At 45.1% G+C, this 14,017-nt stretch overlaps 1 long non-coding RNA gene across 1 annotated transcript; it reads left to right on the top strand.

Annotated features, from left to right (window-relative positions):
• Positions 1-287: 287 nt before the first annotated feature.
• Positions 288-12,691, top strand: LOC133340825 (uncharacterized). Its single transcript, XR_009754947.1, has 4 exons — positions 288-486; positions 2,843-2,957; positions 6,539-6,645; positions 12,048-12,691. It is a non-coding gene; the product is annotated as an uncharacterized LOC133340825 (long non-coding RNA).
• Positions 12,692-14,017: the final 1,326 nt, after the last annotated feature.

Raw genomic sequence — 14,017 nt, forward strand, 5'->3', positions numbered from 1 at the left:
GGCGTCGGCAAAATAGCCTGGCAGGCATGCGGCTGTGTCGGGGTGGTCTGTCCACGTGGGGCTCCCGCGCCCCCCTGTCAGACACCAACTTGGACTCGTCCATCGCTGGTCCCACCTCCCCCACGGAAAATCATCGAAGTCAACGTACAGTAGGACAGTCCACACAAGCGGCATCAACAACAACAGCAGCAGCAGACGTCTCCGCGGCGTTGGTGCCAGGCTAGGTGCACTCTTAGGCCACGCGAAGTGTCGAAGGCTCGCTGACAGGAGGTCACGGGGACAGAACCCTGCAGGTGCCATGGGGTTGACCGACTCGAGATGGCTGCAGACGCCACCAGCTGTGCCAACTCGCCGCGTTTTAGCCGCCCGCCTCTCCGCTCGTTGTTGTGAGCGTCCCTCACGAGCCTCCTCCTCCACAGAGGCCGATCTTGACACCGCCGGTAGCGCTCATCGGCAAGTCCACTCAGCTCCACATCCTCCAACCAGGTACCTTTGTAGACCCGCAGTGATGCCCCATGCCGTGTTGGCAGTCCACTGCTGGATGAAGGCTTCGGGTCGCCACGGTGGCTAGGAGATGTTAACTACCTCGCCCGGTGTGCAGGAGGTCGTGGGTTCGACCCCGACGCCTGCTGCTGCTGCTGCTGCTCTAGATGTGGAGTCTGCGGTGTCTCTCTCCACGTGGTCGCGTGGATTTCTCTCCCGGTGCTGCGGTGTTCCCATCCACATTTAGAGTCGACGTGTTGAGAATATTTGGTGCTCTAAATGTCCACGCGAGAAGCCACTTTGTTGAGCTATCATCTGTGGCCAGGTCGCTTCTTATAAAAGCGCTGTGTAGCTCAGCGGGACTGACGTGGTTGAAATAAAATAACAGTAAAAATAACAGCACCACCATTCCACGTACACAACATCTGCCGTGATCCTGACTGCAGTGCTCATCTCGATATGGTCGATGAAAGTGAACTACGTGACGGCCGCTACGTTAAAAGGTACCACCTTGATGAGTCTGCGACTATTCCATCCAGAGTTATTGTCAAAAAACCACAAACATCCCAGAATCCTCTTCGTTTGGGGTCCAAATGTTGTCGCTTATTATATCCCATAAGAAACGTCGCATCGAATCAATGTAATTGAATTCTACTCGCCTGGACGAGCGGAATTGAATGGTGAAACTGGTTTTGCTGTGCTGTGTTAAATCAGATATTTGCATGACTGCATGTGTATTATTTTGAGAATAGCAAAAAACCGTCACCCCCATATTACATAGTGTTTTATTGGTCGCTCGTCTATTTCACTTCCCACAGCTTAACCACTCATATATTTTGATGCCGCTCGACGAGGCGAGTAGTACGAGTACCCCCTTGATGAGTCTGCGACTATTCCTTCTACTCAACATGCACACAATGTCAATGCCACACTTTGATACACTTACAGCGGTTTCTATTGTCATAATCAGGGATAATTTTAGATGCGCGATGTGTTGATGATGCACCCAGGCCACACTCGCCATTCTCCCACTCGCACCGTCTGTCTCAGGAAAACAGTTTTATTTCATTCCAACACGACCTGCCCTTTCTAACTTACCCCCCTTGAGTGCTCGTGTATCTGGGTGCACCATCATATGCTACCCGGATTATCCTGGAGGTGGTCTCGCGTCAAACTCACCCATGTTTTACCACAGGGTCCGGGAGTCTCCATCTCACACCGAACTTTGCCAATTCTCTCTCACATGGGAAACCCATGGCCAGGTCACTCGCTAGGTTGCCGGGATGAAAACGCAGGTGGAGAGGTTCGGTTTGTGTGTTCGAGTTGACCTAAGCGCTAGTCGGGGTTTGTGCATGGGGTGAATGCATGTTGTGTCTGTGCATGGGGTGTGTGCGTGGTGTGTGTATGTGTGCGTGGGGTGTGTGGTGTGTGCATGGGGTGTGTGTCTGTTTGTAGGGTGTCTGTGTGGTGTGTGCATGGAGTGTTTGTGTGGGATGTGTGCATAGGGTGTGCAGAGTGAGTATGTGTGGGGTGTATGTGTGCGTGGTGTGTGTGGCGTGTGCGTGGAGTGCAAGCATGGTGTGTGTGTGGGGTGTGCTTGTTATGTGAATGGTGTGTATATGCGTGGGGTGTATGTGTGTGTGTGGTGCAAGCAAGTACAACAATCTTCATAAACGTTCCAACAAAACCATAAATGCCAAAAAACATTACTACAAATGAAAAATATATATTTACAAAATACTGAAAAATTTGTATTTACAAAATATTGAACACGAGGCTTGTTTGCAAACTTTCATGAAAGCAAGACATATTGCACATTTAAATCTTCCGCATTAATACTGTCATTGTGACGGTCTTCCTCGAAATTCAATACACGGTGAAACTAAACTAATATATATACAGTTATTATATACGAGTTAAAAACATCCTTAGCTATTTCAGTAACAGTGAGTCAAGAGAAAGGAGGGGGGGGTGTTATTGGTCGGTGATGGGTGGGTGGTTAGTGTGCATGGGTGGTGGGTGCGTGATGTGTGTATGTGGGTGGGTGGTGTGTGGGTGGGGTGTGTGCATGCGTTGGGTGTGTGTATGCGTGGGGTGTGTGTGTGTGTGGTGGGTGGGTGGCGTGTGTCTGGGTGGGTGGCGTGTGCGTGGGTGGGTGGGTGCGTGATGTGTGTAGATGGATGGGGTGTGTGTGGGTTGTGTGATGTGTGTGGGTGGTGTGTGTGTGTGTGTATGGGGTGGTGTGTGTGTGTGTGGGTGGTGTGTGTGTGTGTGGGGTGTGTGCAGATGGTGTGGTGAGAGGTTGCAGGATGGCCATGTCTTGAGGTCTGGGGTCGGGTCCCCGTCTCTTCCATTCCAGGTGTGGACATCCCCCGGTGGTGTCACCTGTTCCGGGCACAAACCCAGGGGAAGCATGGGTCATCAAGGGACAGAGCACTCAAGACACACAGCAGGTCTCCAAGTCGTGTCTCAAGGTGCTGCATGACACAGTGCGACAAGCGAGTGGAACACGGACGAGAGAAGCAGCCAGCTGGATGCAGTGCAACACAAATTTGGATTTATCTTCTCCATGTAAAATTGGTAGAAAATATGTTTTGGGGTGACGGAATGTTAACATACATTTCCTCAGGATGATCATGTATTTTTAAGCTATGTTAATTAGACATTCCGATTGTTATGAAATAAATAGCTTACAATAAACTGAACTCCTAGACAAAATAATCCTTTTCCTTTACAATATAGATCTTTGGTTTGTTTCTGAAATTGAACATTTATCTTGTTGATTGCACTTTAGCTGAAAGATTTAAATGTATTACGCAAGAGCTGAGCTTCTGTTAACAAGCTCAAAATAAGAGCTGAGCTATTTTTGAATGTAATCCCCAAGCTCGATACGTTAAGGTGTTATCGGCCAAATAATGAGTGGCTTTAAATGTTGGAGGAAACTGGGGATCCGGAAAGAAAAAAACCCTACACATGCGAGGCGGAAACACTCAATCCCATACAGACGGAAGAGGTGGAGTCCACATTTTTGTTGTACTGCCTTCTCCTGGCAAGCCAGAATACGGCGTCCACGGGAAACGGAGTGATCCACCAACCCTTACCTCCACTGTACTGGAGTGGTGGGCTGCGCCAATGATGGGGGCCTTTACTCTTCCGCATTGCAGCAGCAATGCTTCCGGACAAATCTAAGAAATGTCCGGAGTCGCTGCCGCACTCGTGCAAATCTCCGCCCAGGCCCCCTCGATGCCTTCGTTCCGGTGTTGGCGACAGCTTCACTTGTCGCTTGATGGCTGCGCTGGTGTTCCACCAGGGCAGTGTGGGAACTGCCGTTCCATCTGCTGCGCTGGTGTTCCATGACAGTGTGGAAATTGCCGTTCGATCTGCTACGCTGGTGTTCCATGACAGTGTGGAAACTGCCGTTCGATCTGCTGCGCTGGTGTTCCACCAGGGCAGTGTGGGAACTGCCGTTCGATCTGCTGCGCTGGTGTTCCATGACAGTGTGGAAACTGCCGTTCGATCTGCTACGCTGGTGTTCCATGACAGTGTGGGAACTGCCGTTCGATCTGCTGCGCTGGTGTTCCATGACAGTGTGGGAACTGCCGTTCGTGCTGCTGTGCTGGTATTCCAGGGTAGTGTGGGAACTGGCGTTCGAGCTGAAAGAGAGTTGTAAGTGCCACTGTTATGCCTCTGTCTGTCTTTCATTATTTGTGCTGAAACTTTCCTACTGCAATACAATTCCATTATCTATCCTACGACTACTCCCTGCCCTGCCCCACGGCCACAACCAGGACTACCCCTATCAGAATATATTCAGAATCAGAATATTGATTTAGACTGTGGGAATATTATGACCTATAAAGCTCCTTCTCACAGATGTCAAGTACATCACTGCCCCTACCCCTATCGCTACCCCAAACGATCAAGCAGAGTGGTGGGAATTCCCCATTCCCATAGCAGGGGCCAATCTATAAATGAAGACCAATGTAAGAATTATGTCCAGTACTGCTGGACATTATACTGGACATCCGTGAAAAAGAGCTTCATAGCTTATCGAATTCCTCCAGTATAAATACATATTCTGATTATTTTCTAGAGTCATAGGCAGAGGAGAAGAGGAAGATCTGGAGCCTAGAGTTGAACAAGAGCATGAAGTCAACAATGAAGATGGCTGGGGAAGGACAGTTCCAGACGGCAGAGGAGAAGGAGCAACCTCTTAATGAGATCTGAATGCAGAGCGAAATTATTGTTTTCTCTAAGCTCATTGGAGCAGGGAAAAACATCAAAGTCACTTCATGAGAACTTAACCGACACAAATATTCTTCAAGATGCACGTGGAGACTCACAATCGGCTCTTGGATGACACGAAATCTTCCTCGAGATCTAACCCAGAATAATTCGTCCTTCCCTTTTCGCATTGGCTCACACGATCCACCTCCACGATCTCGTCCATTTTAATCGATGCGTCCACTGCATCCGGTTCATTGTGACTAGCGTGGCTTTCGACCTCGGTGCCATCCTGAATCCACGTGTAGCTCAAAGCCTCTTCAGGCGTGAGCCGGCGAACGGGATCCCACCTGCCAAGATATAAACGGGGAATCGTCAGGGTTCAGTTACCGTCTACATTTCTTCTAGGTGTGGCACATGCAATTATTTACATTCATTGTGCTAACGAATGTAAGAAGGCACAAGGCCAGAAATATTGCCCTGTTATGACACAAAGCCACTTCCTGTCAGTAAAACATACATCACTCTTAGTAGTGTGTACTCTTTTATGAAAGTGCTGATGGTGAACACGAAAATAATTATGAATTAAGATAATATGTAGACAGTGCAGTTATATCTTACTCAAGGCATCCTTCGACGAAATCGATTATCTCTCTGTTCGTATTCCAAAGCTTTTTCTCAATAGAGGAGGTGTTTGGAAAGACCTTCCTGCCGTCCACCCTGTGGCACCCATTCTTGTCTGTGTTGGAGAGAAAATGAGTGAAACGAGTTCCGAGGAATAAGAACAAAGTACATTTCGATTTAAAGCTTTCGTGACTGCAGGGATTCATCTTCTTGGTTCTTTCGGTAAGGTCACGTAGAATGGAAATAATAAAATAATAAAAATAAAACATAATAAAATAATTCTCACGACGTTTCGGCCACAACGCAAGCAGCCGTCCTCAGGTGAAGACCAGGTCTGTAATTTGTATTGTTGGGAAGACAGACCTGGTCTTCACCTGATGACGGCTGCTTGCGTTGTGGCCGAAACGTCGTGAGAATTATTTATTATGTTTTATTTTTATTATTTTATTATTTCCCTTCTACGTGATTTACCAAAAGAACCAAGAAGAAGAACAAAGTACATTACGACAATGCTTGCCTGAATAATTGTGACAACAGAAGTAGCAACCTGCCCTCCCACTCACCCGTGGAAATGTGCATTCTGGTCGCAGCATCAATCATAGGACTGGGTGGGAGACCAAGAATCTGTGCACAGGTCACAATGAAATTAATATACATGGGTTAGGTCATTGGACTGTGTGTATCGTAAACATACATACAGTAGACTTCCTCAAATGTAAAGGTCTATAAAACTGAAACGTTTATTCCCAAGAACTGCACATCCTTTTACACCACTGCCAAATAGATTTAATTTGTATTGGGTACTTAATTAACAAATATTGCCCTTTGAAGTTGACTTCAGGAACCTTCGGGACGAACAATGAACCCGAAGAATGGAAAGGGTAAAAGTCTGTCACTCTGAGTTATTATGACCAAGGCCAAATCACATCATACGTGTCCAACTAGTGTCTGATCACATTAAAGATATGTCTATTCTCTATGTACATACTGGCAGCAGAGCAACATTTGTTCCCATGGAATGAGGCCAAAAGTATGATTGCTCCACAGATTACTTGAACCGTGTATTGCAATCCAGGGCAGTCTCCTATATCGTTGTTAGCGACTAATGGACCATCACTCAGCATTAGCAGTGTGAGCCGGCTCAACTAAAACTAAGCCATAGGCTTCAAAATCATAAATAATGAGATTATATTTTGCCATATTTCAGGTACCGTGATCATTTGGTCAATTGGATTTCCTGTTGCCGTGAAAAGTTTCTCCCCAGAAGCGAGCTCGGCAATTATGCAGCCCAGAGACCACATGTCCACTGCGCAGGTGAGTTCGAGGCCCAGTAATATCTCTGGAGCCATGTACTCGAACGTTCCGAAAAATCCGAAAACTGCACACCACACACAGAGGAATAGCACTGATTGAGCGAGGAGATCATGCACGTTATTTGCTTAGATTTTTTAGTGCACGCGGATTTTAAAAAACATGTTATAGGATGTTAACCTTTATAATTCTATACAGCAATTGAATGTGTATCTTTCTACAACTAGGTCAAAACTGGAAAAGCGTGAGTGGCACTCCAAGAGATGGTTTGAATTTTGGGTAAAGTTGTTTGCAAGCACCTATTAAGGCCTATATGACCTATTAAGGCCTCTGTGGCTGAGGATTAAACCGAGTCACTGAGATTGTAGTGCACTGCAGTGCTGCTCACCATGCCACGTTTCCACACGCACATACATAAGAATAACAGTCGCCATTTGCCACTAAGTGGCGGTGACGTCACCACGGCGCCTGTGCCAGGCCAGGTGCACTTTGAGGCCACTTGAAGTGTCGAAGGTTCACCGACAGGTCATGGGACCGAAATGAGTGGCAGATGCACCAACTATGCCCCCTGCTGTGCCAACACACATATAAGACAAAGATCCCCCGTGTAGCCTTAGCAGACTGTTGGGGCAAGTGCTGTTCACGAGCACCTATGAAGGCCGGCACGGCACACGAGGGGGTGGGGTGGCCAGCACTACGCCCGGCTGCTTTTGTCTCCCTAGTGGCGATGTTTACTACACACCGCACTAGCTGCTAAGTTGGGGCTGAGTCGACCTAGGGGGGACCCAGCACCGGTTCAGATAATCGTCACTTGTGTCGGCCATGAGCGGGAATCGAACTGAGGGCGGCCAGGTGCGTAGCGCACTGCGCTAACCGCTGCACTAGCACTCTCCACTCGTATATCGACGAAGATTCACAAAGACACACAGAGACACACCCTCGCACGGAAACACAAGTAAAGCCACTCACTTGGCTTCGTCATCATGACACTCACGCCAAAATCAATTATCCTGATGTTGCCGGTTGCATGGTCTTTGACCATGGTGTTTTCCTAGAAAAAAAATAACAAAGGGCAATAGTGGTTAACGTTCAAATGTGTTCATGGCATGCAGCTCCTACCGTTTAGACATCCAGTTAAGACTGCATTTTACATATTCAGTTTAAGGTGGTTCTCTCCTTTACTCGTGTAAGAAATGTGTCTAACTTTGGGCCAATTGTAGCTGTTGTCATTGTGACGAATGTAAATTAGAATCTCTTCAAATAAACTGCAGAGTGAGCTCGAGAGCAAGAAGAGATAGACAATGTCCAAGATTGAAACGAGTGTCGATTATTTTCATACATTTATGAAAACAAAAACATTCGTGTTGTTCAATGCGGTATAAGGTGCAGGGTGTATGGTTTTTAATTTTAGAGTTACGGGAGAGGCATCTTTCGTCACAGTTGCCTCAAGGCAACACAAATCCATGAATGACGCAGTATGCTATTGTATTTACTTACCGGCTTCAGGTCGCCATAAATGATGGCCTCCTTCTTAAGTTTTGCCAGGGCTGTCAACAGGGATCTTGCATAGAGCCTGATTGTTGACGGCGCAAAGATCGTGGAGTTGGCCTGGAATTGATCAAATAGGTCGGTGCTGCAAGACAAGATACCGTCAATGGTTATTTCCCTGCCACTTCTTGGTCAATGCTTAGGCTCGCTTCATGAACTCGGGGACTTGTGTTTTACAATAGTTTAGGATTTTTATCATGTAAAACCAAATTAAAATTTCTCCCAGGGGAATGATGATGAAACATGACCTGCATATTGGGTTTGAGAAATATAATAATATCAACTTATAACATGCACAGTAATCACTCAGTAATATAAAGAGAAAATTACTCAGAGGTACGAGGAACCACAAACAGAAAATTTCGATTTAAAACTTTCGTGACTGCAGGGATTCATCTTCTTGGTTCTTTCGGTAAAGTCACGTAGAAGGGAAATAATAAAATAATAAAAATAAAACATAATAAAATACAATTCTCACGACGTTTCGGCCACAACCCAAGCAGCTGTCCTCAGGTGAAGAACAGGGCTGTCGGAAAGATTCGGACGCTGTCTTTCTGACAGCCCTGTTCTTCACCTGAGGACGGCTGCTTGCGTTGTGGCCGAAACGTCGTGAGAATGTTATTTTATTACGTTTAATCTTTATTATTTTATTATTTCCCTTCGACGTGACTTTACCGAAAGAACCAAGAACACAAACAGGAAGTCAACCAAGTGATGAGGAGGCGCCAACAGATGCCTAAGCTCTGCGGTCTTGTATATATCAAGGTATTATCAACAACATTTTGAACCTATGAGACATCTCCTTTACCAGTGGCAAAATATAGTAATACGTTTTTACCCTTTCAACTGGTACAAAACTGACGCCTTTATACAAGGCATCATGTTTGCAATAACTACAACACAAGCAGTCTGTTTGCATTTTGACTGCTTGTGTTGTGGTTATTGCAAACATGATGCCTTGTATAAAGGTGTCAGTTTTGTACCAGTTGAAAGGGTAAAAATCTATTACTATATTTCGCCACTGGTAAAGATGTCTCATAGTGTAAATGCTTACTCCGAGCTCTCAATACTCTGATAGTGCGCTGTTTTTGAGTTGTACGCCTTTTGGCGTCATCTGGTCCAACACCAATGGAGACTAGGCTCTAAGAAAAGCTGTCTCGGGTGTGGACCAATCAACTTCAAGGACAGTGCATATCATTATCATCATCAGAGTTGTTTCTTTTTGTTTGCATTTTGACTGCTTGTGTTGTGGTTATTGCAAACATGATGCCTTGTATAAAGGTGTCAGTTTTGTACCAGTTGAAAGGGTAAAAACCTATTACAACATTTTGAGCGTTTACATGTTGGAAGGAACCGGAGCCCCCAGACAGACCCCACACTTTCGAGGGGGACAATACTCTGTCCCATACAGGTGGAACAGGTAGAGTCGACATTTGTGTTCTACTGCCCTCTCCTGACAAGCCAGGGTATCACACCTCGACGCCCACGGTAGGGAGTTTCGTTCATAGGGCTCATTATGAGAATTTGCTGTTGCATCTGGTTTCATGATGAAGGTAATGGGTGAGACAGGACATTGCGGTAGGTAGCAATGTTGTTTACAGATAACGAGAAACATTACTCTTGGTTCTTTCGGTAAAGTCACGTATAAATATAAAATAATAAATTAAATAACAGCATACGACGTTTCGATTGCAACACAAGCAATCATCATCAGGTATTATTTAATTTATTATTTTATCTTTATACGTGACTTTACCGAAAGAACCAAGAGTAATTCCTGCAGTCACGAAAGCTCCAAAATTAACGAGAAACATTGTTTACTGTATTTGTAATTATTATGAAGTGCTATGTTTTAATGTGCTGTACAATGTAAAATGGTGGTACCACTCTAATTAAGGTGGGAGAGTATCGTTGCATCATAAACAGTTATGTGCCAGGTTAAGGAGGCACCCATGTCCATTTCATCTTTTAAAAACTACCAACAAAGCCTTAAAATAAAACGGCTGGGACATTCCGATGGGTGGTGACATGGCCTCATGGCAGTAGGATCCCCGCCTTTCGTCGAGGTTCATGGTTCGAATCCAGCAGCCTCCCTGATTAATGCAGCTCTAATAATAGCACGCACCGTGTCTGTCTCACAGCCGATGTCAAATTCGAAAATTACCCAAAAATTACTCTAATTGCCGTTGTACAACTTAGGAATCATCGCCCCCCCCCCCTACTGGCAATCTAATACCCCAGGTCACTGTTGCAAATGAGACGCATCCTGGTCTAATCTTAATTTTGGAGCTTTCGTGACTGCAGGAATTATTCTTTGGTTATTTCGGTAAAGTCACGTGACTTTACCGAAAGAACCAAAGAATAATGCATCCTGGTCTCTTAAGTTCTCACCTGCTCAAACAAAAAAAAAATTATCTGAAATTCAGCGAATGTTATCTGCACGTTTTAAAAACTTGCTTGAGATAAACACGATGCTGGCGCACATATGTGATATTTACTTACGTGATGAGCTCCATAATGAAGGCGGGATGACGTCTGAACAGAAGGTGTCCGAGAAATCTAATAATGCAGTTATTTTCTGTGTCCTTGGACTGCAACGCATTCATGATATGCGCCTCCATTCTGCATTTCTGAATGTTGTTGCTGTGGAGGGAATGCATCGATAAGTCTCACCCCACTCTTTAAGTCTTGCATATTTTTAGGCATTATCACACACATGGGATGGCTCAGTCAACAGAGCTCCAGAATCATGGCTATGAGCGCTTAATCCCGGTCAACGTCGACATCGTCCCTGCCCGGTCGACGTAATCAGCGCCAACTGGGGAAGCTGCACCAATTGGTTGGGAAGTTGTCAATGGTCGTTACTCGAAGGAGTTACCGCATCCCATCTCAGTGAGGTGAAAATTGTGCACCACTGGATTATGATCACTGTAGTTTTTGAGCTATGTTAAGCGAGTAAGGTAGAAAGTGTCCTGCTGCTCCAACCCAAACTGTGGACGATATTGTCAACCAATGTAGTCTTTGCTGCTTTAATGTGGAATTGCAAAAGTAAAACAAAAATCTCTCCTGAAGACCTCTTGTGGCTAGCAGACCTTGGCATTGGTATTTAGTGCCTGAACATGTTGCCATATAGAAGAATAGAATATAATGAGCAAAAGGGCAGCACTCACCCACGCTGTTGGTCAGTGGTTTGATCGCCACGTTCACGTGGCAGGCACCATACAAATTACATATTGCCTCTTCATGACAAATCAAACATTATTTTGATGGTGTTTGATGACATTTATGAAATTATAAACTCATACAGAAACAACAGCTTCTGATAGAGATGGATACATGACCCGGCAGCAGCACGTTCGCCACTCGTTGCAGAGGTTCAAGGTTCGATTCAAGTGGCCGCTCTTATTAATACTGCGGGTGTATAACCATAATGCATGCTGTCTGCTTCGATGGATGCTAAAGATCACCTGACGTAATTTGCAAGAGTATGCCACTGTGTGCTTGTAACTGGGTACAATGTTTGCCAATATCGAAACCTACACCACAAATCCCTCAATTTGTATTGTGCAACATAGCAATCATTGTCCCCTACTGGCAGATTAATGCTCCAAGTCACTCTTGCAAATGAGACTCATCATGGTATCTTCAGTTCTCACGAGGTTAAACAAAATCAACTTTAAAATTATTACTGTTTAGACTTCCTCTGAAATGTGTAAATTAACACAAATTCTTACAAGCTATGGTTCTCTTCACGAATTCAGATCTTTTTAAAATGTGGTCCATGTCGTTGTTCAAACTTACGTAGAAGTGTTCGCTAGCATCTTGATGGCCACTTCTTTTTTCGTCTTGTGGTCCAGGCATCGGAGTACCTGCCCAAAGGACCCCTTCCCAATCACATTCAGTACTTGGAAGCGGTACACCAAGTGTTCATCCGTGATCTGGAACAAGATTACACAAGTGTTCAGTACTCAACCAGGGCCCTCTCTGAGTGCTCAAACATTACTCAGTCTAAACACACGGCTCATTCAAGTTCTCATTTATCAGTCACTGGTTTGACATTCACACACTCATGCACATGTCTGAGCTCTCTCTGATGTCTCTGCCAAATACATCTTTGCCTCACGCTGGAAACCACTAAATCATTCTATGCAAAGTGTGGGTTATAGAATGTCCTTTATCTGTATTTTTGAAGCTTTTTTCTCAGAGCTGGATGACAAAGATAGTCACTACATCGCGCGCTTCGAGATGCACTTCTGCTGCTGTCTGGAATGCTCTTCCTTCCGATATTAGGAAGCCACTGGAGCGATGCACTGTTAAATCTAGATTTAAAACCAAAATCACAGATGCCAAATTTCAGGCCCTTTCTCCTTCAGCCTCGTTCACTTTTACATAGCCATGTTCATTCAATTCCCGGATTCCACCCACACAGTTAGTGGCCTCACTCTGTATGCCCTGCATACTATACTCATAGGCTATGCCAACCCCACCCACTACTCAGGTAGCCCCACCTTTTGGTCGTATCAAGAGTTGAGCATTAGGCCAGAACATTTTCATCGATACAAATTCAAAAAAAAATTGTAGTTGCTTTGTGGCACCAGGAGAGCCTTTCTGAAAATGTCCAAACCAGGACATGAGTCGCTTAACATTTAAGTGTTCTTCACATAGAAAATCATGAGCAACATATTAGGTATACACGTGCGTGTAAGGGATGTTGTGCTTTATAGTGGAATGCATGATTTAGTTGCAATGAGCATGGCCCATATTGGAGAGTCTTACCGGAATGTAGTGGTCGTTGATGTCATCGTAGCCATTATTGGAAGGGCCATTTCGTTCAGAACGAATCTTGAAATAATAACTTCATTGAGTTTCATATTTCTCGACGTTCCTGCACTGTCTTCTGTCTTTGAATTTGTCCAAGACTTCTGCACACACACATGCCAAAGACACAACATGGGCATTCATGCACATATACACGTGTGCACAAACGTATTACAATCACAAATAAACCGAGCACATAATGTTACCCTTAACAAAGAGACTCGATTTGGGCCTCTTGTATGTGTGCTGTTAACGGATTTGTAAAGCCATTTAGGGATTGGCTCTAGATAGATGTGGATGTGTGTTTTTGTTATAGAGGATGTGGCAGAATTCATGTGGTGAATGATGCTGAATAAAGTGAAGTAAAACCTTGTGGTGTGCAGCTCATCCCTGCCACTGGGAAGACGACTTCATCTAATGGATTTGCCTGTTTTTGTCACACAGATGCACACAGAGAGGCACACGTGAACATGCAGGCAAGCATACAGACATGGACATTTCTACAGAGACACAGTGGTACACCCACAAACACCCACTGAGAGACTGCTTGTGGAAGGGCCTAAATCGCAGGGAGCTCTCAGAGGATTACCCTAGAGGGTAATTTTTGGCCATCACTTCCGCGAGAACATGAAACGGTGCCCATATTCCCAGAAGCTAATGGCCAATTCCATAAAACATTTTAAACTGCATTTTTCATTGATTTCTAATTTACAAAATATGACTGAAGGGTCAATTGATGAAAGTATTTTATTAAACTGGTTCCAGGTCACGCACCTAACCGCATTCATGAAGTCCAAGTAGAGCTACGACCAAAGTGTGCTGTGTAGTAAGCGTGTGTGTTTGTGTCCTGGTAGGTTCACTAGTACTAGAGTCCCTTACTGCAAACTCAGCTGATAAGCATTGCCTTGAATGTTTCACGAGTCTACCGTGTGTATGCGTGTCTGTGCCATTAGGTCAAAGCAGCCCGTCATGGTCCTGATTACCGCACCACCATTTCGAGTGCACCACC

Source organism: Lethenteron reissneri, chromosome 10 (genome assembly GCF_015708825.2).
Source record: "Lethenteron reissneri isolate LAM-NWPU_2019-01 chromosome 10, ASM1570882v1, whole genome shotgun sequence".
Lineage (NCBI taxonomy): Eukaryota > Metazoa > Chordata > Hyperoartia > Petromyzontiformes > Petromyzontidae > Lethenteron > Lethenteron reissneri.